The sequence below is a fragment of the Paramormyrops kingsleyae genome, chromosome 11 (genome assembly GCF_048594095.1).
Source record: "Paramormyrops kingsleyae isolate MSU_618 chromosome 11, PKINGS_0.4, whole genome shotgun sequence".
NCBI classification, from domain to species: Eukaryota; Metazoa; Chordata; class Actinopteri; order Osteoglossiformes; family Mormyridae; genus Paramormyrops; species Paramormyrops kingsleyae.
Genome location: NC_132807.1, coordinates 25,536,166 through 25,559,450, shown reverse-complemented (window position 1 = coordinate 25,559,450; position 23,285 = coordinate 25,536,166). Strand labels below are relative to the sequence as shown.

The window sequence follows — 23,285 nt, the reverse complement described above, 5'->3', positions numbered from 1 at the left end:
AGGGAGAATAAAAGAGAAAGGGATAGAGAGAGATAAGCAAAAGGAAGAAAGAAAGAGAATGGGATGGAGTGAGAGAGAAGCAAATGGATGAGAAAAGCATGGAGAGCGAGAAGTAAAATGGAAGAGAAAGTTGTCATTGTTGACACACCACAACATGTCCTCTGCATATTATCCATATGTAACATAACAGGGGGCAGCTATTCCAGCACCCAGGGATACAGGCCTTGCTCAGGGTACCTCTGCTGGACAGGGATTCAAACCAACAATCCCTTGACTACAAGGACACTTCCCTAACCACTAGTCCACCACTGCCCCAGTGTGAGGAGGCCAGAAGACAAGAAAGTAAGAAATATAAGCGAGTGGGAAGGAGAAGAAGATAGAGGATATGCGAGAACAAAAGAAATGAGAGAAAACGTTCCCTTCTGGAGTGACTTCTTGATAATATGTTATATTCTGGCACTGCACTGGCACAAATAAAACAGGGGCAGCCACTGCTTCTCTCTGTCGCTCTGGAGATGCCAGTTAGGGAGACATCCGCCCAAGTCACTTTAACGCTCTCCTGCTTTGCAGTGACTGCAAAAGGAGCCCCTGCTTGCTGCCCCCCCCCCCTCCCCCCAGTTCCCCCCATCTCTACCCGGCACTCACTTTAATGGAGTTCTGTGAACGCCAAACAAGCCGATCTGCCCAGGGGAAATCTGCTCACTTTCATTATGGGGGGGGGGGGTCATTTCACCAGCATTTAAAGGGGAACTGATTATCAGAACCAGGCCCAAAACTGATAACAGCACATTTATGAGCTCACTGCCCCCCCCCCCCCCCAGACCTGATATAAGAGTTTTTTGAGCAGTTGATGTTCTGTGATATGTGGTGCCCTCCCCCCCCCCCCCCCCACCAACAAAGCAGTCAATCACCACCACAACTGGCACTGCAGGGACATACCGAACCCAGAATGAGCGTCTGCTGGACCCGCTGGTGCTGAGCATCACTTGCACAGGTAGCCCTGAATTCGCTTCCTCACCCCCAGCAGCAGTGCATCATGGGACGGATTTCTCCTCATCCTATTCCAGGCCAGTCAGATTGGTCCTGCTTTTAATAGCATCGGCACGCAATCACTCAAAGCAATCACTCCCCCCCGCACAAAATCCCCCGCAAAGCAGCGCTTCACAATGGACCTATAATTACAGGGGCTTAATAGCCTGTGAATGAGGTACTCCCCAAGCAAGGCAGAGCTGGAGAGCTTAATAATTAGAGTGGGGGTGCAGGGGGAGGGGGGAAAGGTGAAGATTTCGGGTAAACCATTATCACACGGTGAACGAGGCGCTGCGCTCCCACCCCCCTGGGGACGCGCACCAGTGCAGAGCCGTCCTTATCACCCTCCTGCACACTCGAGCTGGAGGGTCGAGTTTTTGAATGACCATGGGCTCCTCTTCCACGCATGCCATGCCACGCTGCGTGACCTTACACACACACACACACACACACACACACACAGCAGGACTGGGAGACTCACATGCGATGGTTTAGCCGTAAGTGGAACGTCTACATTTAAAACGCCAGACAGCATCGAGGACATCTCATAGTCCACAATCACAGAAATCATCACCGAATTTCATGTAAATATTGCAAGAAATGTGAAATCATACTGATAATTAAGCATAAATAATGTATAAATGTAAAATTATCTTAATAAATATTAAAATAATATTAATGAGCGTATATGTCATACTGGTTTCCCAGCCTTTTGCCCAGTGCTGCCTGGGAGAGGATCTAGGTTCCCCTCACAACCATGACCAGGAAAAGAGGATGGAAGGATGGATGGATGGATGGATTGATATTTTTCATAATTAGGACTATTAACTCACTGTACTAACTGCTTATATTTCATTGATAATAAGAAACCTGAATAATGGTCATCTCTGCATCACTGTAAATGTTCTGTGTTTCACTCAGTGTATCTTCCAATATTTCCCAATCCGGACCTTGTGTACCCACAGACAGTCCATGTTTTTGGTCAAGCTCAGAGGGAACAAAAATGTGGGCTGTTTGGCAGGAAGCAGGGAGGACTACGTACAGTGGCTCTACATAGGGCAGAGCTACACGCGGTGGAGGTACGTACAGTGGCTCTACATAGGGCAGAGCTACATGGGGTGGAGGTACGTACAGCGGCTCTACATAGGACAGAGCTACACGCGGTGGAGGTACGTACAGTGGCTCTACATAGGGCAGAGCTACACGCGGTGGAGGTACGTACAGTGGCTCTACATAGGGCAGAGCTACATGGGGTGGAGGTACGTACAGCGGCTCTACATAGGACAGAGCTACACGCGGTGGAGGTACGTACAGTGGCACTACATAGGACAGAGCTACACGTGGTGGAGGTACGTACAGCGGCTCTACATAGGGCAGAGCTACACGTGGTGGAGGTACGTACAGTGGCTCTACATAGGACAGAGCTACACGTGGTGGAGGTACGTACAGCGGCTCTACATAGGGCAGAGCTACACGTGGTGGAGGTACGTACAGCGGCTCTACATAGGACAGAGCTACACGTGGTGGAGGTACGTACAGCGGCTCTACATAGGGCAGAGCTACACGTGGTGGAGGTACGTACAGTGGCACTACATAGGGCAGAGCTACACGTGGTGGAGGTACGTACAGTGGCACTACATAGGGCAGAGCTACACGTGGTGGAGGTACGTACAGTGGCTCTACATAGGACAGAGCTACACGTGGTGGAGGTACGTACAGCGGCTCTACATAGGGCAGAGCTACACGTGGTGGAGGTACGTACAGCGGCTCTACATAGGACAGAGCTACACGTGGTGGAGGTACGTACAGTGGCACTACATAGGGCAGAGCTACACGTGGTGGAGGTACGTACAGTGGCTCTACATAGGACAGAGCTACACGTGGTGGAGGTACGTACAGCGGCTCTACATAGGGCAGAGCTACACGTGGTGGAGGTACGTACAGTGGCACTACATAGGGCAGAGCTACACGTGGTGGAGGTACGTACAGTGGCACTACATAGGGCAGAGCTACACGCGGTGGAGGTACGTACAGCGGCTCTACATAGGGCAGAGCTACACGTGGTGGAGGTACGTACAGCGGCTCTACATAGGGCAGAGCTACACGCGGTGGAGGTACGTACAGTGGCACTACATAGGGCAGAGCTACACGCGGTGGAGGTACGTACAGTGGCACTACATAGGGCAGAGCTACACGCGGTGGAGGTACGTACAGCGGCTCTACATAGGGCAGAGCTACACGCGGTGGAGGTACGTACAGTGGCACTACATAGGGCAGAGCTACACGCGGTGGAGGTACGTACAGCGGCTCTACATAGGGCAGAGCTACACGCGGTGGAGGTACGTACAGTGGCACTACATAGGGCAGAGCTACACGCGGTGGAGGTACGTACAGCGGCTCTACATAGGGCAGAGCTACACGTGGTGGAGGTACGTACAGCGGCACTACATAGGGCAGAGCTACACGTGGTGGAGGTACGTACAGTGGCACTACATAGGGCAGAGCTACACGTGGTGGAGGTACGTACAGCGGCTCTACATAGGGCAGAGCTACACGTGGTGGAGGTACGTACAGCGGCACTACATAGGGCAGAGCTACACGCGGTGGAGGTACGTACAGCGGCTCTACATAGGGCAGAGCTACACGCGGTGGAGGTACGTACAGCGGCTCTACATAGGGCAGAGCTACACGCGGTGGAGGTACGTACAGCAGCTCTACATAGGGCAGAGCTACACATGGTGGAGGTACGTACAGCGGCCCTACATAGGGCAGAGCTACACGTGGTGGAGGTACGTACAGCGGCTCTACATAGGGCAGAGCTACACGCGGTGGAGGTACGTACAGTGGCTCTACATAGGGCAGAGCTACATGGGGTGGAGGTACATACAGCGGCACTACACAGGGCAGAGATACACAGGGAGGTGCTCCATAGGATAGAGCTCAAACCCCCAACCCTGGAGGTGAGAGGTGACAGTGCTACCCACTGAGTTAATCACTGTTGACATTTAACAAATTAACAATGTGTTGCAGTGTCTGTGATGGACTGATATCCCGCCTCCCTGCCTTGTGCATCACAGGCTTCATGTTCACTATGATTATCACCATACAAGGAACACACAATGCCACTGCAATTTTGCAGTTTATACTGGTGAGTGTCTTTGATCACCATCATCATCGTCATCATCAGCATCAACATCATCAGCAGCAGCAGCAGTAAGGGCAGATTATACTGCAGATGTGGACATTCTCCTGACACCTTTTAAGCTATGAAGGCTTATGCTCCCGGTGTTTGCAGCGTAACTTCTCCAGGGCGTGGAGGGATGCGTGTCTCTGGGGGCGTGGAGGGACACGCGTGTCTCCGGGGGCGTGGAGGGACACGCGTGTCCGGGGCGTGGAGGGACACGCGTGTCCGGGGCGTGGAGGGACACGCGTGTCCGGGGCGTGGAGGGATGCGTGTCTGGGGCGTGGAGGGATGCGTGTCCGGGGCATGGAGGGCGCTCTCAGCTTCTGCTTTAAACGCTGGCCCTGGGAATAGTCACGCTTTCTTGCACGGCTCTGGTTTATGAAGTCATCCTCATTTCCCCTCCCTAGCCATTGTGCTGACAGAATCAAACCTCTTCTTCATGGGGGGGCTGATGATGGGGCTTGGAGGGGGGGGGGGGTAACGGTATTGGAAAAGCATTTGTCAATGCGGTGCCTCCGAGAGCGATCTTTAAACACGAGCTGCAACAAAAGGCCGACAGGGGACGTGCTAGGACTGCAGAGCACGGGAGTGCGAAGTGACAATGAGCATGGTCACCAAAACAAAATCAACCTTGATTCTTCACCCCCAACCCCCCCCCCCCCCAATCCGTGCTCAGCAGCCCATTACCATTCATTTAGCTGTGTCACAGAGGTTTCTCCTGATTGGCCGGTATTACCGTTTTTATCTGGCTAATTCTGCAGGGCTTGCTGTCGTTGATACAGTGTTAATGAAGATCAGGAGAAGCAAAGTCACCCCTCATCCACTTCTTACCCGTCACCTTCGCATGTGATTGGTTGCGCTTGTGCCCTATGTGCACGTTTCGTTACCTTCGGCTCTGCACGCCCGGTTTGTCACCAAATAACACTTGTGAACACCTTATGCCCAGGCACGGTTCCGTGGGTTACAGCGACACCATGAGATGAACAGCGGCAGTGTCCTTTTCCGACACCCCCCCCCCCCTTCCCTTTCTGTGCAGCACAGAGACAGCCCCCAGGCACCCCAGTTATTCAGACTCTACTAGACCCACAATCCCCTGTGAGTTTGTGTCCCAGTAAGGAAAACGATTAATTAAAATCGCTGCGAACAGCATGACCAAGCTGAGTTCACACTATCCAGCTCACCTGCAGACGCTGGCTGTTATTATTTTCTGCCCAATCAGTAACTTCATTCAACTGAGAAAATCTGGTAAGAAGCTGATTGGCTGTACAATGTGCTAAGAGGAAAATACGGCGGTAAGCCAACCAGTCAACGGTACCCTCGATCCTACACCTCCTCATATGTGACATGAGCAGACTGCAGCACCCATGCTCAGAGCTAGAGAATGCCTGAGGTACCGTCTGATTGGAGGGGAGTGAATGGCTGGGGTGGCTCTGGGACTATGGGCGTGGCTTTACTCCGGGGGCGGGGTCAGGATAAAGGGGCGTGTCGGTGGGCCGGGTCTGAATACAATCCAAGGTGAGATCCTCACAGGAACAATGGGCATCACAAAACTCCATTAATAGCAGATTCGCCATCCACATAAAGGGTCCCCCCTCCCCGGCCACGACCTGCCTCGTACCAATTCAGAGTCAGAGAGCGTGTCACGCTACAGCACAGCCCAAACGAGCTTGATCCCCATGCCCACCACACGCCGCCCTGTACTCTTCGGCTTCATTAAATAGCCCTCGTTCCGTTCCGCCCCACCGCTCCCAGCGTGGGGGGCTCCGGCCACTTCTTGGCCCCGAATCCCGCGATTACAGCCCGCAGCGTGTCCGCTCAAATGGCCGGCACTGTTAAACAAAGAAAAATATTGATTATATCAGCTTGATGGACATGGTGATGGGCCATTTGGAGAGGGCCATTAGCAGGGAAAGAGAGACAGGAAGGCAGAGGCAGAGAGACGGGGATAGAGCAAAACAAGGAACAAAGCTAGCCGCTACCGCCAACGGGGTCAGGTGCTGGTCAGGACCTGTGCTAATTTTTACCCCAACCTTCTTGCAAATTTGTTTAATTAGCGAAATCATCCTTACATCGTTAACTTTTGCGTCAGTAACACGTGAGCCGTATGCGGTATCTCACCCCTAATTAGACAGATGTGGCCGGCAGAGTATGCTTTTGCTCTTACTGAGCCTTAGGTGGCGCTGTGAACCAGAGGCAGCGCGCCAACATCCTGTCAGGCGCTGGGTGCGAAAACTCGTGTTCAGATGTTAAATCGGCTCGTTTTTTTCTCCCTCTGTTCTCAGTCCCGAATAACATTTGTCTTTTAATTTTACGGCCGTTAAATCAATCCCCCGCTCGCAGTAATTGTGTTCGCGAAGGCTTCGGAAAGAAAAAAAGAGACTCCAGATGAAAATGAAGCCGCTGCTCGCAATGATTGAAAAGCACTTTGATGGCAGCGGAGATGGGAGATTAACGTGCGGCAGATTCGGGAACGAGTCCACCGTGCCCCGAGTCTGGGAGACCTGCATACTACAGTAGATATTATTGCTGTTTCCCATATATTGTGTGCCATGGGCTTTTTACTACATCGTACTAGCTGCACGGTCTTTGCATGAAGCCAGCCGGTTCCCAGTATTGATGCTTTTAACCTGCAGTTAGTATGGATTTACTCTGGTCCTGTTATACAATTAAACTGAGGCTTTTTACCCCCACCCTCTTGGCTACCCCCTCTAAATACACACACCCCGTAATGGCAAGAAGAGCCATGAAGACTAAACAGTGGCCAAATGTGTGGAGGCAGAGGGCTGTGGGGAACTCAAAAGGGAAAAATCAGCACCTGTAACCACTGTCAGATGTCTCTGAGTTTTCCTTTGCATGTTTAATGCCTTAAACTAAGTGTAAAAAAGTGAAGGTGCCAGCAGTGGAACACTGATGCCATCCCACTCACTCTTCCCGAGGCGTTTAGCCGCGCGCCGGGTAGATGCTGGAGTACCAGCGATTAGGTGGCACATCTGCGGGCCATTAAAGGTACAGGCTGCTTTAAAGACCTGCAGTCTCCCTTTGACATTTACCGATCACTGGCTTCGGCCTTCTAATAAATGCAATAAATATCAATTTAGAGGGACGATAAAGAAGTCACACAATTAACGAGCACTTTGATGTATTCATTACGAGCAGACGGGGACCTGGTGGAATGATGTACGGTGACGGGGTGCAGACGCGCATCATTAGGCCCCCCCATGGCCCCCGCCAGCCTGGCCCATGCTCGTGCATCATCTCACCGCCGCCAACGACCTGCAGGATGCCGGCCCAACTATCTGATGCCCTCCTACAGGTGAACGCGCTAAAATGAGGCTGCCCCTACCCTCTCGGTCGCTAAGCTAAGGAGACGCGATGAGGGCCACTCACCGCTTAAGTAACAGTGTTTCAGTGTTCAGTGTTAAGCAACAGTGTTCAGGCCAGCAGGCTCCCAGGACCAAACACATGCAGCCATTAGCAAGCATGGAACCCCCTTTCTGGTTTTTGGCAGGACTACGTCCAATTTGGTGCAAGTGGGGTATTGATGGGGGGGGGGGGGGGCAGTCATCCAGAATATTCCAGTATGGGAGTGGGGGGTGCATGCAGAGGATGCAGTGTGGTGTAGGATAACACATCTGGGTGAGAAGCAGGGCTTGGGGACACCTGTGCATCACTGACCAGGGGACAGAAAGTTGTTATCCTGCTGATCATATGGTATGGAATACTTGGGAAAGCCCACACACACACACACACACACACACACACAGACGCACAGAGGTCACACAGTAACTGTCTTATCTCGTGTTCTCTCTCGGAGTGCCTGGGTGACATAGGCAGACACTCTCGATCAGGGAAATAATGTTGTAACCATGAATTATTAATACCAAAGAGAACAAGAGGGAGAGGAAATGGGGAGGACACATCTCCTCATGGGAGACACATCCCCTCATAGAAGACACATCCCCTCATGGAAGACACATCCCCTCATATAAGACACATCCCCTCATGGAAGACACATCTCCTCATATAAGACACATCCCCTCATAGAAGACACATCTCCTCATATAAGACACATCCCCTCATGGAAGACACATCTCCTCATATAAGACACATCTCCTCATGGAAGATACATACCATAGCACATTGTACAGCCAATCATATTAGTATGGAAATGTGCTACATTGCAGCACTACTCAGTACTGCGGCCATGCTACCACACAAATAGTAATTCCATACTCTTATATACTATAGTACTGCAATATGCATACCTTCTTCCAGCTTCTGGAAGTCTGCATATATTTAGCTACCACAGCAGTATTACAGCATAGTCCTTCACTACAGTTCAATACTGTACTCATATTTGTGTTCAGTTCTGCACGATGCTAATGCTACCATTTACTACACATTTTCTGGTCACACCCTCACACACACAGACACATGTTTGTAATTATATCTTTGTGGGGACTCTCCATTCTTTTTGATGAGGAAAACCCTTATCCCAACATGATGACCTTAACCCCTACCCAGCACTAACCTTAACCATAAATAACCAAACAAAATACAAGACTTTTGCCATTTTTACTTTTTTGATTGCATTCACAGATCTACGTGAGGACCTGAAAAATAGTCCCCAAAATGTCACAATAACAGGTTTTGTCACATTTTCTATCCCCACAATGTAATGTAAACATAATCCACACAGACACAGACACACACACAGACACACACACACACAGCTCCACATTTCCCTGCATGTGTGACACCATCTTCCCTTGTTCTGAAAGCCATTTCAGGACCATCACACACATGCACTGTGGGATTATTAGTAATATTGCCAGTCTGTGTCTCTGAGCCTGCAGGGCTGTCTCTGTTCACGTAACTGATTAATGTAACGGTCCGTGAAGACCCCCATCACTGCGCGCTCTGTATCCAGCAGCTGTACGCTCCCTCCTAATTGTACTCATCCTTACGTCCTCCGCCATGTTTACTATCCCACCATTCCTTGCGGACCTGCCTTCCCCAGCCGCCCCCTGATGCGGTGACTAGCTGTTACAGTTCATTTGTCTCTCCCTACTCTGCGCTCTTCCTTCTGGAAAAGTCTCCGGGGCGAGAGACGCGACGAGGAGCAAGTGATTTCGACAGATGGAGATGATTGTGGGGGGCGGTGTTTAACCAGTCTGTCCGTGGTTACATTCCACTATATGGTCCTGCAGTGTGGTGGTCAAAACCCTGGTCTTCTAAACAAAATTGATGTTCAGGCCTTTGAGTCAGGTTTTTACCCTGAAGTTTCCCACTGTAATATACAGCTCAGGATAACAGCCAGTTATTTTTGACATGTGTCAGTTAAACTAAAAGTAACGCCCCCTCACCTCATAAAAAGCTCACTTACACAACCCCTCTTAAACTAATAATACTTGACTTTCAAGCCCTTGACTTTCTTTAAAAGGAGAGTTTACAGAATCTGGTTTCATGGCTCAGTGTCACACTTTTCTGTGTTAAGCAGAGCCCTGGAATAGCCACTAAGATGCTTCAGTTTCTGTTAAAGAGAGAAACACAACTGAATTAACCTGGATGAACAATAAACTGATGGCTACTAACAGTGTTGATTTATGAGGCTACAAAGTTCTTTACTGTTGATTACCTAAATTAGTGAGCTTATGAATGAATGTCTTTTTAACATCCATCCATCCATTCATCCATCCACCCAACCATCCATGCATCCATCTATCTTCCCACTGCTTCTCCTATGGGCATGGTGAACTTGGAGCCTATCCCAGGAAAAATAGGACAGGAGAAAAAATGCTACTCCATCGTAGGGCAGACATAATCACACGCTATGGGCAACATACACTCACCAATCCATCTTTCTGCATGTTTTAAGACTGTGGGACACTCTCCTGACCAATCACAATTCTTCGAGAAATTTGGTAACCGCTCACATACAAATAAGTAGCAAATAACAGGCGAAGCCTTAACGGCAGTGTTTGCTGCCATCTTGTGGAAAATAGTAAAAGAACCATAACAACAAAGGAAATTATTTCGAGTAGAAAATCCATCCATCCATCCATTTTCCATACCCGCTTGTCTTATGCAGGGTCGCTGGGGGGCGAAGCCTTCGGTCGCAAGGCGTGGAATAACCCAAAATGGGCGCCAACCCATTGCAGGACACACGTACTTTATTCACACATATTCACACCGACTTGAAAATCAATTCAACAGATTTTAGCAGTACCAGATCATATTTAAATAAATGATTGTGTTTAATAAATGGAAGAAAAAAAATAGCTTTACGGCATCGCAATCGGGGTTGTCTCCCTGTGCACCCTACGTTAGTTTCCAAGATCACGCCGACAATGTACTGCTCCAGTAGTAAGGGAGATATATATTTGTAAAACTACTGTTTCGATTACATTTTACAGTGTAAATTAATACAAGTGCTGCGTTTAAATATTGATTGCTGAAACTGGGGGGTGGAATTAGCAAAAATATGTATAAATCAACGATTAAACTGAGTGGATTTCGAATGTAAACGTATCACCACATGATGGCGCCCCCGCGTTAAAATTGTCTACCATCTCTGAGTCTGAGACTGGCATTCAAGTTTCTACCTCGTTCAACCTCTGAAGAGGTCAACAGAGTTCTTTTTGTACAATTATGCAGTTGACCAAAAGAATTGAGCAGTTAGTAGAGACACTCCGAGTCTGCAAGGTTGGTTTTAATTAAGGTTATGTACAGCAACACATTATCGAAACGGGGCTTTAAATGGCTAATGTGTCTTTGGTCTACCTCTGTTTCTGTTTAAAAGGGGTTTCAGGGCGATCTGGCGGACCAATTGAAGAGGTTTGCGCAAAATCTGTTATATGTAACTAAGCCCTTCTTAACTGACATAGTAATGGATCAAGAGGAAATGGTTTTGCTAATTTCGTAGCTATAAATAAGTCCCCGTCAAAAAGCGTTCAGAAGCATGTGTGCATTGGCCGCAAGGGTTCCTGACGCCCGGCGGTGCACAGAAAGGGGATCGCGGTGCGCAGCCACGCCCGGCCGCTCGTCGCTTCACCACTGTCAGCCAAACACCCATAACTGCAAACTGGCACATAGGTCAGTCAAGAACCGCGTCAGGTGTAGATCGACAACGCTACACGTGTGACTCTATGCTTTTTTCATTCATTTCCGGTGCTTTTTTGTTTCGTAATTCGGTGATAGCTATATGCATAATGTGCTTTACAGTTTCTCTTGGTTCTCTTGGCAATTCTGGAAACATCTTATGCGCAAAGCTGTCAGTGCAAAGCGCACAGCAGTGGGATATTTCTAAAACACCACAGCGTTTATTTATGTCTTCGCATGACCGACAGTCCCCAAGCCAAGACGCTCCGACCTGCACAAAAAATAGTTACTCAAGTTCTGGTAACCGATGTGAATTAATTTTTCAAAAGACAGCAACCAATCCCAGCTTACTTCATACATTCAGTCATGTTAACTGCGAAATGAAATGGTTAATAGTGCGATATTATATATATATATATAATAATGGTGTATCTGGGTTAGGTCACTATTGTAAACGTGGGAGAAAGGCAGAGTCATCAAACTAGAAGAGGAACCATTTGTGTGGTAGAATGGGGGGAAATTGGAGGGATGATGGTGAATATGTATTTTCAGTGAAATACAGGCCACAGGCATCAGGCGTGTGATAAATCACTGCCTTACAAAGACAGGGGGTCTGAAAAGAGTGCAGCACCACCCCAGTCCATCTCAATGATCAATTATGAGGACTCGAAATGAAAACAGATATATGTCCTGTCAACATATTTTGTTATTGTGCCATTGAAAAATACAGTGCAATTCCTGTCAAAAGATGCTATTTTGCTACTCGGATACTAGGGTTGTCTATCAGTGGTTGCTGCATTTATATAGTAAATTAAGCGGGTACTGCAAGAAGAGTTTTTCGAACAGGAGGCGCTAACTGTTGACATGGTTATAGTCTCTGGGAGATTCCAGCCTGTAGTTCAAGATGCATGAGTATCTCAGCCCTGTCTGCTCGTCTGCAAGTGATGGAGTGTTAAAGACATGAGTAAGAAATGGCTGCACAGAGCCCCTTTCAGTAGGATGAAGGACGGGGTGAGGAAATTGAGGGATGTAGAGGTGAGAACGCAGCGATGCCTGCAAAGCTAGGAGCTCCTTTTGGGGAGCATTGAGCATTTTCAGTGCAAGGGGTGATAGTAGAGGACGAGCTACTTTATTACTTTAACTCTTTGAGATAATACAAATGCTGCAGGTCGGTTACTCATCACTATATCTTTGTACATCTCAGTAAAACCTCAAACGAGGCAGGACCCTGATTGGACAAATATTTGCAGTGGACAAGGCCAGGCAAGCATGGGGTAACATCTGCATGAGATGGTGTCATCGTCTACATCCCTGTCACTGGGCTTTACAGTTCCGGTCATATTCTAGAATTTTGGAGGCTCTTTATAGCCGTCCTGTACCCGCTGAAGATAGCGAGCTGCTTTTGGGACAGTGTCAGCGCTCCGCTCGAGACAGGGAACGGTTCTCCTCTCCTGCAGCACGTGGCTGTGGAACTCCTCACACTCTGTCCTGCTAAACCTCGCTCGCTGGTGGAAGATATATATGACCACCAGCTGTATGATCAAATGCTACTGGCTGCAATGCATGCTGGGTACAGAGGCGCCATGCCAACGGACCAGAAAATTGTAGCAGCTGGACATCAGGACAGAAGATAGGATCAATGCATCATGTGAGCAGGGTTTGTCTTTGTTAAATGATGAAAATTAAAATGACATTTGCCATTTGGACAAGTACCAGGACATTGTAATGCATTTTTTTTTGGATGTTCCATCTTGTTTTCAGACATATATATAAATAAAAAATAGATACTTTATTGGTCCCCGTGGGGAAATTTTCTTAATGCCTCCCCCAACTTCCTCTCTGTAGGTAAGAGCAAGCTGGCCATGAATGGCAGCCGTCCATAGCAGCATTCAGGGAGCTGGGGGGGTAAGTGCCTTGCTCCAGGTCCCGCAGATGTGCCAAGGCTGCGCTCGACCCTATGACCACAGGCACAGCTCACTGAGCCACATACTGCCCCCTATTGTTGAGAGTGTAACTTAGGGTCCAAGTGCAGGGTCAGGCTATTCATTCAGTCCCCCTGGAGCATTTCAGGAGCTTAAGGGCCTTGCTCAAGGGCTCATCGGGCATGTGACTATGCTGCCAAAGTGGGGGCTCGAACCGGCAACTTTGAATCACAGGCACAGATGATTAACCTGAACCACAAACCACCCCCCATTGCTGTTACATTGCTGGATTAAGTGAGAACAACCAGATCTGATGAGCTTCTGTGTGCTGAAAGGACAGGGCCAACATCCAGGGATTCCACGTAATGGCTCCTTCACTTGGTACCTTGTTACACCTTTGCTGGTCGGCCCACCCTATAGAGCACTGCACACCCAACTGTACAGAAGGACAGGAAGGACATTAGAGATTTAGTATTCTAATCAGGAACCACCATCAGGGGCACCAAGAGCAGGCACTCAGGGTGACTCACATCAGCACTGCAACTTAGCGCCGTTATTTAAACAGTGACCCCCCCCCCCTTTCTGTGACACAGTGGCTCCGTTTCATGTGTTTATTTGGTTGTGAAGCGTGGTTTAAGTGTCCGGGGCATTTCACGGGTGCAGTGTGTAGTTCTGCAAAATGAAAACGAGCTGTGAGAAGCCTGCCAACTGTTTTGCGCGTCAATGAATGGCGTCTCAGAAAAATGCACAGAACCACAGGGAAAGAAGTAGTATTCAAAGGAGAGCTTAACACATTTTTGTTCACAGATTTACCCTACAATCTTACTCATACAGTTTTTCACAGTCTTAATGTGTTTTTTAAAAGATGTTTTCCTGTTTAAAGTCTCCAAAGCATTAACCACTATGCCCCCTGGTGTCCTGCCATCCCAGCATGTTTATGAGGCTGTAATTAACATGGTGATGAGAGAGGGCCACCAAGGGCGGCTTCTTATTGCCATTTCATTGGAGCCCAGGGCTGCCCAGCAGGACCGGTGTCAGCTCTCTGTGTCCCGCAGGCCGTGTGCAGGACGCCGGGCAGCGTGCCGTCATTTATGCCCCTCTATGGAAAGTTTGGGAGCTCGTATAATCATCAGTGTGTAACCACTCTTGTCAAGGACACAGACACGCAAGGACAGGAGGAGACAAAGCCCATGCATTTGTTAGTGAGAGAGTTGGTCTGTCGGAGAGTGTGTATCTGTGAGAGATAGGGAGTAAGTGTGAGAGAGTGTCTCTATGAAGGAGATGAGTGTGTGAGTATGTATCTGTCAGAGTGAGTGAGTGTGTGAGTGTGTAGCTGTCAGAGAGAGTGAGAGCATACCTGAGACAGAGGGAGTAAGTTAGAGTACGTATCTGTGAGGCAGAGTGAGTGTGTGGGTTTGTATCTGAGAGAGAGTGAGTTTGAGAGTGCGTATCCATGAGAAAGAGTGAGTGTGAGAGTGTGCATCTGAGAGAAAGTGAGTTTGAAAGTGCATATCTGTGAGGGAGAGTGAGTGTGAGACAGTATCTGTGAAAGAGTGTGAATGTGGATCTGTGAGAGAAGTGATCGTGATAGAGTATCTGTGAAGGAAAGTGAGTGTATCTGAGAGGAAGAGTGAGTGTGAGAGTGTATATCTGGGAGGGAGTGTGAGCTAGTGTGAGAGTATATCTGTGAGGGAGAGTGAGTGTGAGAGTGTATCTGTGAGGGAGAGTGAGCTAGTGTGAGAGTATATCTTTGAGGGAGAGTGAGTGTGAAAATATGTATCAGTGAAAGTGAGAATATTTATGAATGTGTAAGACTTTAAAATAGTGTGTGTAATCTGGGAGTTTGTATGTGAGAGATGGTCAATATTTGAGTGAGACGGTGTGTGTCTGAGTGAGACGGTGAGTCTGTTTGTGGCTCTGGGGTAATATTTGAGACTTAAGGGTGTGTATGTGAATCTGCGTTAGTGGAAAGGCAACTCATTTTTCAGCATTTATTTTTCAGGGAGGGGATCTGGGTTGCGTGTGTGTGTTTGTTTGTCAGACCAGATGTGTGGCACAGGGGGGCAAGATTCTTTTATAGCAGAGCCCAGAGAGGGAGGTGTGTTCGAGGTGGGGGAAGCTAGGAGCTTGAAAGAGAAGGGAATGTTATTTACAGTGACTGCCTTGATTATTCCTCCCAGCGGACTGATGGAAGGAAGACCCGTTCTCCTTCCGAGACACGGAGCGACACAAAAGGTCAGGGGGTGCATTTTTACCTGAGCTTGGCGTCTCTAGGAAGCCGTAAAAGAAAAACAAGCACAAGCAGCCAAGTGAGCACCAGCAAGGTGACATGGCAGCAAACGTGGCACCATGGGAAAATGGGGAGAAGGGCAGCAGGCATGCCTGTCCTGGGGGCGTCACATCGGCACGGCCAAAGCCCGTCCCCTGCTATCACGGTGGCTAACATGGTGGTTAAGGGAATTGATGTGTGACCACAAGATTGCGGCTTCGACTCCCAAAAGGGTTACTGCTGTTGTACCCTTGAGAGAAGTAGTTAACCTGTGGAAATATATGCCTGTAATAAAATATCTGTCTCTGTAAAGTAGCATAAGAGAAAGAACTGCAATGCTAGTGTGAGTCGCTTAAGGAAAAACACCCAGTATGGGGGCTGTATTCCCCCCAAAATTCACCTCCAGTGGCACCCTTAATGGCTTGGTTTTCTCCCAGAAGCCCCTGGCATTAGTCTGCCACCATGTTCCTTGGCCTGTTAGCAGAGGTGGACATTTCAGGTCCAGAAAGTAAAAATCCAAACCAGGATTTTGTTTCAACCAACCAGTTGAGCATAATGAGTCACAGTCACATGGTACTCAACTGGTGGGTTGTAACAAAATCCTGGTTTGGATTTTTACTTTCCGGACCTGAAATGTCTGCCTCTGCCTGTTAGCTGCTAAGATGCCTGTATGCAAGACAGCTAATACCCCCCACCCCCCCACCTAGACGTGTCCTCAGCTGTTTTAAGAGTGTAGTGGTATTGCTCAAAATGGTTGGGAGGGTGTGGTTTATGGTCGGGGGTAATTTCCATCAAAGCAAAGCGATATTATATTTTGCTTTTCATTTTTATTTTCTAGACTTGAGCCTCAGCTTGAACAACAGAGAAACGACATATTCCTGCTGTTATTTTTTTAAATTTCTTTGATAATTTTAAATATTGTCAGAAAGCAAACAGAGAATTACTTCGGTTGCTCTCAGCCAAACAAGTATAAAGAAATTAAATGTAACTGATAGCAAGAATTATACAAGATGAGTATACAAGAAAGCAAGAATTATTCAAGATGGCTGCAGCGGGTGTTAACATTTTTGTATATTTAGCTGAAACTTCTATCCGAGGCAACATACATTTTTGGGAAAGCAGGGACGGACAGGTCCTGAAGCAACTAGAGGTTAAGGGCCTTATTTAATTTGGATTCATTTATTGTCCCCTAATAAACAGACCTTTGTAATTACTAGAGTGTGTCCCTCTCCAGTATCAAACTCTCTCCTATGCCGTTGGTTGAAATCACTCATCTAAACGCTGGGATTTGAACTAAGTCACAGGCACAGTGTTCCAACCCACTGAGTCTCACACAAATAGGTACACAGATAAAAACCAGCAACAGTAATAACTATAAGCTCCGTTAGCTAATTTAGGTTCCATTGATTCATGCGTGGTAATGTGTGCAACACGTGGCAGAATTACAATTAGTTATTTTACAGCTCGTAAATCAACAGGAACTGTAAACCATGGCCTGTAATAAAGGCATCAACTAAGCAAGGATGCAGTACTGAATGTATATTTACTAAATGCATATTAAAGTGCATGGCTGTAGACTTTGACTGGGCTCTGGTGGATCCGGTTGCCGTGGCGGTGATTGGGCGTCACGCCTTATCGAGGGACTCAATGAGGTGGAACAGAGACGTCAGCACCCATCGCCATTGGCGCCGCCTTCGTTTATTAAGACACCCCCCGGGGGATGGAGACGGACCCCCCCCCCCGGGAGCCCCGGGGTCTCCTGCGTCATCACACTGGGGCCTCGAGCAGAGGTCGGCCCCTGTGAAAGCGTACGGGCTGGATCGCCGTGGGGGGCGGGGGGTGATGGGCCCTCGCTTTTTAATCTACGGTAGATAACAGTCTACACGAGCGAGCGAATGTCAAACAAAACCGCAGTGGGCAGGCAACACGGAGGAATGCAGAAGGAATAAATGAATATATCATTCATATACCGACCCGCATCCTGGCTCAAGGCACATTATGTTTATTCATTTAGTTTTGAAAACATTTTATTTCTGAAAATCAATCCCGCATCTCTGTGTCTCCCTTGGCAACAGGTTATAATCCATGGTTACGAGGAGCGGTTGCTAGGCGCGTTGCCGAGATACAGACCCCCCTCTCCGGTGCGGGGACGTAGGAGGCCACAGGGTCCTTGATGACGCCAGGGAGCTAACGGGCTTAAAAAAAGGAATGTAATCATAATGTGAAAAGGAGAATGAAGGGGGGGGAGGGCGGGGCGGGGGGGAACCAAGGATGCAGGGAGAGTGAATGCACCTTTGGCTCTGCAGAGTGCGCAGCGGCAGTGCGTTAATCGTGCAGGCTTGTCAGAGTGAAAAGTGTCACCGCTCTGCTCTGTGAGTCACGGTGACAGCGGGGCACAGCCTGGCGGAATCTAAATAAAGGCCATGCGATGCCTCTCCCCGCCAGCCAGCCCCCCCCCCAAGCTGCTAACACGCGGTGGGGCGGGCCAGCGGAAAAAGTTTCTGCCGCCGTCAGGATGCAGCCTTGCCCCGCCCCGCCCTGCCTGCCACCAGGTCCCCAGCGGTGACAAGCCATCCCAGCCGGTCACCCTTTAACCCTTTAGGTTATCGGTCCTGGGGGGTTGGGGGAGCAGGCTGCAGTCTGCAGGCATTTAGCTCTTAATTACTTCACTGAAGGTAATTAAGAAGTGCTATATAAAGTGGCATGTCAGCTGTCAGTCAGGAGCTAATTATAACCAGATTCTCTGAGATCTGGGGGATCTCAGCCCCTGTTGACCTCGGTCATGCGCTGCTGTCTTGACAGCTGGATCCAGTGCTGTTCAGAAACACACCAGTGTACCACCATCAGGGCAGCAGAGTGTCCATCCAGTGCAACATCAACATGGCAGAAGAGTGCACTCTACACTCTTAACATGTTCCATCTCCATCCCTCGTGTTTTATTTGTTTTTTTTTTTTCTTTTTTTACATTTTTAACTCTAGGGGGCAGTAGGGTGTCACACAAGCCTTCTCCTCTGGCCTGGTCTCTCGTTTCCCGGGTACTGTGAGGTCTCTGTCGCCATTCGGTCCCCATCAGCATCGTCTCGGACTTTCCACGCAGCCTTGTGACAGGAGAGCCGGCAGCCGTGTGCACGGGGCACAGCCTGCGGACGCCTAATGACTCGGTAACGCAGGCCTTCCGTCGTCTGGGCCTCCTGGAGGGCAGTGCTACGCTAACGCTAACACTCCCCCCAATCCACCATCCACCTATCCTTCACTGTCTTTGATTCTTATTTAATTTAAAACTATTTTTAAACCAAAATTTTGATCCTTCAGTAATTGAATAGTCCTCCTTAAGAAAAAAAAGCCACAAAAAATATTTCATAAACACAAACCGAAAAGAAAGATAACTTAATAGTTTTAATGAAATGTATATGAGATAAAAAATAAAATCACAGCACTGTGTCGTATTAGAGCCCTGGATTACAGGGAATGTCCACTAAGGGCTGGATTCATGTATTTTAAGTATTTACATAAATCAAGGGGGGGGGGGGGGTCATAATCATCAACACTGTTGTTCATAAATGGCTGTTAGTTGTCGTCTTGATGTTACAACATGATGGTGGGTTACAGAGCAGAGGTCAGTCGTCCTGATCACTGCAGCTGGGGTGTCCTGGTCTGCTTTGGATCGTAAACCCCCCACCTTCTCACCGACAGCCCGTGCGTGTCCCTGGGGGGGGGGGGCAGTGGATCACTCCTGCCATGTGTCATTGCTGTGAAGCCCTCCCCCCCCCCCCTGAAAAACGGCATTCCTCACAGGACTGTTTCAGGCGTGTAGCCAGACATAAATTTCACGGGGCGTCCAGCATCCCTACTTCCCTACTGATAGGTTCCCATTAGTAGATTTTGCCAACCAGGAGGGTTAAAACATGCAATTTAACTACCTGTCTGGACTGTCCCATCTGCTTGGCTTGGTCTGAGTAGCTGCGGGTTAACCGTTTCCACACAGTACAGTAAATCAGACTGTATTTTACACAGACATTACCCAGTACTTGTAAAACCACAGTGTAGCTCACATTTTTATCATATGGTGACTCTGTGACCCTGTGACTGTACTTTACAAGGGTCATGGTGGTTTACCTCCAGAGCAAGGTCAACCAACGAGGTGCTGGGCTATAAAACGCAATGGCCCCCTATATCAGCGAAATGTTTTTGACTTAAAAGGATATCGCTTCTTTCTCAAACTTTATTCCTTCCACATAAATCGCCAGCTATATGCAAAATCAATGGAGTGCCATTGTATTTTAACTTGGGGGGGGGCGCTTATAATCGTCGAGCATTAGTTTGGAGCGAAATCAATTAGAGCAAAGTGCCTCACCACAATGGGATTTACATTTGAAAGCAATATCTTAGGGACAATTCAATCGAAGCCAAAGTGCATTTTAAACTTTCAAAGGTAACGAATCTTCAGATTAAGGTCTTGTCAACATTAATTACCAGGAGCTGTAAGCAGGCACCTGAGGATGGGGTAGCGTCGCACGTGTCCGCACTGAGAAGACCAACATCCTGCAAAAGAGCCAATGATTTTTTTTAAATACATTTTCTAATTGCCACTTTCTATTGAACAAGATGTGCCGGTAAAAGTAATGGTGGGCAAGTATGATTATCATAGATGCCTTTCTCTGCAGACTCAAGTGTTACCAAGAATAAAGTTTCCTTAAAAGGCCACACTACTTCAATAATAATTATAATAAAAAAATCTTTTCGCTGCGGTCAAGATCAAGCGCTATAGGCTGACGCGTCTGTTCCCCGACATAATCCAATTATTCAAGGAACGCACACATACATGAAAATATGTCTGAAGAAATGTTTGTGAATGCTTCTTATGAAGGATAATACCTGTGTCGCTGACTGTAAAGCGGGGCGACGTTTTAAACATCGCGGGGCTGAAATCTCCGCCACACCGGCTGGGAGGCTCCGAGCGCAGCGCCCTCGCCAAGCATTTCGCAGCGTTAACAATGATTGTTTAAGACGCCAGAGAGGCGAAAGTTGTCATTTAAGGGGACCGGAGCGCTGACACCGTAAGTCAGGCGCGGGCATCGGAGCAAGCCGTAGGAGGGAGACAACCTTTACGGCTGCGAGTGTTTTCGGGGAAAAAAGATAAGAGAATTCAGCGTGTCAGATCACTGCCACGCTCAGCCCAATTTGGGCTCCGTCTCTCCACAGGAGCAAGTATTGCGAGATTCCTTTTCATTTTTCATCATTCACACCTGAAAAACACACACACGCACACATACACACACAAACACAAAGGATTAATAATCAGCGGGTAACTGAATGCCATCGCTTCCCCTTGTTATGCCTGTTAATGATAGGGCAGGACCACCCTCAGAACATGACTTGCAGTATTACCTAGGTCATTAATGGTGAACTTTATTTTCTTTTTATTTGTATTTGTATTTTTATTTTCAAAACCTAAATGCCATGTTGAGTTTTCAGTGCATTTTTAAATGCGACCTTCCTGAACTCTTTCTGGAAACATCTTTTTTAAAAACGTTCATTTATCTAAAGGAATCAGAATTATTTGGTATAACATTGTTATACTGGCAGTCATTGTGTCAAGGCTGTGAGGCAGGCGAGCAGGAAAGCAGGCAAGCGGAGCCGTGACTTCGGACAAACAGGGTTTAATGGTACTGGGATGGCTGACAGGCACGAACACCAAGACAATACAATGACAGATCTGGGGAAGACTGACTCAGACGAGGACTAAATACCAAAGACAATCTAGACATAACAGGACTCAGGTGATCACAAGTAGGGCTGAACACGAGGTAACGAGGTGGGCGTGGCACACATCGGGATCGAACGGAGCGGATCGTGACAGAACCCCCCCCCAAAGGCGCGCACACCGGGCGCGCTCGAGGGGAGGCGACGGACGAGACGGGGGAACAGGACCTGGAAGACAAAAGCAAAAACATCAACGAGACACTGGAAACAGGACAGAGACACAGAACAGGAACAAGGACCAACAGAAAGACAGGACCTGACAAAGAACAGGAAACGCAGACAGGCAGACAAAGAAAGGAGACAGAGAGGGGACAGAAAACGGAGGAACAAAAGGGCCAGGAGTGAACGGAGGAGACAGAGAGGGACGAGGAACGAAGGCAGGAGGGACAGACGGGAACGGAGGAGACACAGAGGGACGAGGAGCAGAAACAGACGGGACGGAGGGAAAGGGAGGAGGAGCCAGGGGAGCCCGAAGGAACCCAGGCGGGCGACGGGCAGCGGCCGGAGGGGCCGCAGGCGAGAGGGAGAAGGGAACCGAAGGGGACCACCCAGGGGCCAAGGGAACGGGACGAGGGAGTGACGGAGGGGACACGGAGGGAGCAGGAGGGAACACCGGTGCAGGCAGGCAGGAGGGGGAAGCCGCGGCAGGCGGAGGCGCAGCCGGAGCCGGCGAAGGCGCCGTCCGACGCCCAGCCGGAGCAGGGGGGCCCGGAGGCGACTGACAAGGAGCCGGAGGCGGGACCGAGAACCGGCACCGAGGACCCAGGGGGGGACCCGGCGGCGACCGCCGACCCCGAGCCGGAGGACCCGCAGGCAGCCACCGCGCCACCGCCAGGGGCCGAACGGGCGAGCCAGGGGGCAGGGCGGGCGGGACCCGGGCCCGACGCCTGTGTCCCCTTCCCTTGCGGGACACCGAAAGGCGGGGTCCAGGGGGCTGTTGACCTCGCCGGGGCAAGGGCGAGGGAGTCATGAGGGAGGTCAGTCCTGGGCGGACAAGAGTCAAGGCCTCCACAGGCGGGGCAGCCAGGGCCGCGGGCGAGGCCGCCAGAGCCGCGGCCTCAGGCGGGGCAGCCGGCAGAGCCGCGGCCTCAGGCGGGGCCGCGGGCAGAGCGGCGGCCTCAGGCGGGGCCGCGGGCGGGGCCGGCTGGACAGGCGAGCAGGGCTGGGCCGGCTGGACAGGCGAGCAGGGCTGGGCCGGCTGGACAGGCGAGCAGGGCTGGGCCGGCTGGACAGGCGAGCAGGGCTGGGCCGGCTGGACAGGCGAGACGGGCAGGACCGGCGAGCAGAGCTGGCCGGACAGGACAGGCGAGACGGGCAGGACCGGCGAGCAGGGCTGGCCGGACAGGACAGGCGAGACGGGCAGAACCGGCGAGCAGGGCTGGCCGGACAGGACAGGCGAGACGGGCAGGACCGGCGAGCAGGGCTGGCCGGACAGGACAGGCGAGACGGGCAGGACAGGCGAGCAGGGCTGGCCGGACAGGACAGGCGAGACGGGCAGGTCAGGAGCCGGCAGGACAGGCGAGACGGGCAGGTCAGGAGCCGGCAGGACAGGCGAGACGGGCAGGTCAGGAGCCGGCAGGACAGGCGCCGCCATCACGTGGCCAGCAGGGGGCGCCGTCGCGGGCACCTCCATCGTGCGGCCAGCAGGGGGCGCCGTCATCACGCGGCCAGCAGGGGGCGCCGCCATCACGCGGCCAGCAGGGGGCGCCGCAGCGGCCGCCTCGGGCATTGCCCTAGGCAGAGCAGGCAGGACCGGCGGGTCCGCTGGTAAAGCGGCGGAAGCTGCAGCAGGCTGTGCCGCGGGCAGAGCGGCGGCAGCTGCAGCAGGCAGGACAAGCGGGTCAGGCAGGACAGGCGGAGCTGCTGGCATCGCGGCATCAGCAGCAGGCGGTGCCGCGGGCAGAGAGGCGGCATCAGCAGCAGGCGTTGCAGCCGCGGGCAGATCGGCGGTGGCGGCAGCAGCAGCGGGCGGTGCCGCGGGCAGAGCGGCGACAGCGGCAGCAGCCAGCGCAGCCGC

General features: G+C 50.2%; 1 long non-coding RNA gene across 1 annotated transcript; it reads left to right on the top strand.

Annotated features, from left to right (window-relative positions):
* The first annotated feature begins 10,767 nt into the window (after nucleotides 1-10,767).
* Nucleotides 10,768-16,668, top strand: LOC111848035 (uncharacterized). Its single transcript, XR_002839209.1, has 4 exons — nucleotides 10,768-10,918; nucleotides 12,519-12,962; nucleotides 13,160-13,219; nucleotides 16,344-16,668. It is a non-coding gene; the product is annotated as an uncharacterized lncRNA (long non-coding RNA).
* Nucleotides 16,669-23,285: the final 6,617 nt, after the last annotated feature.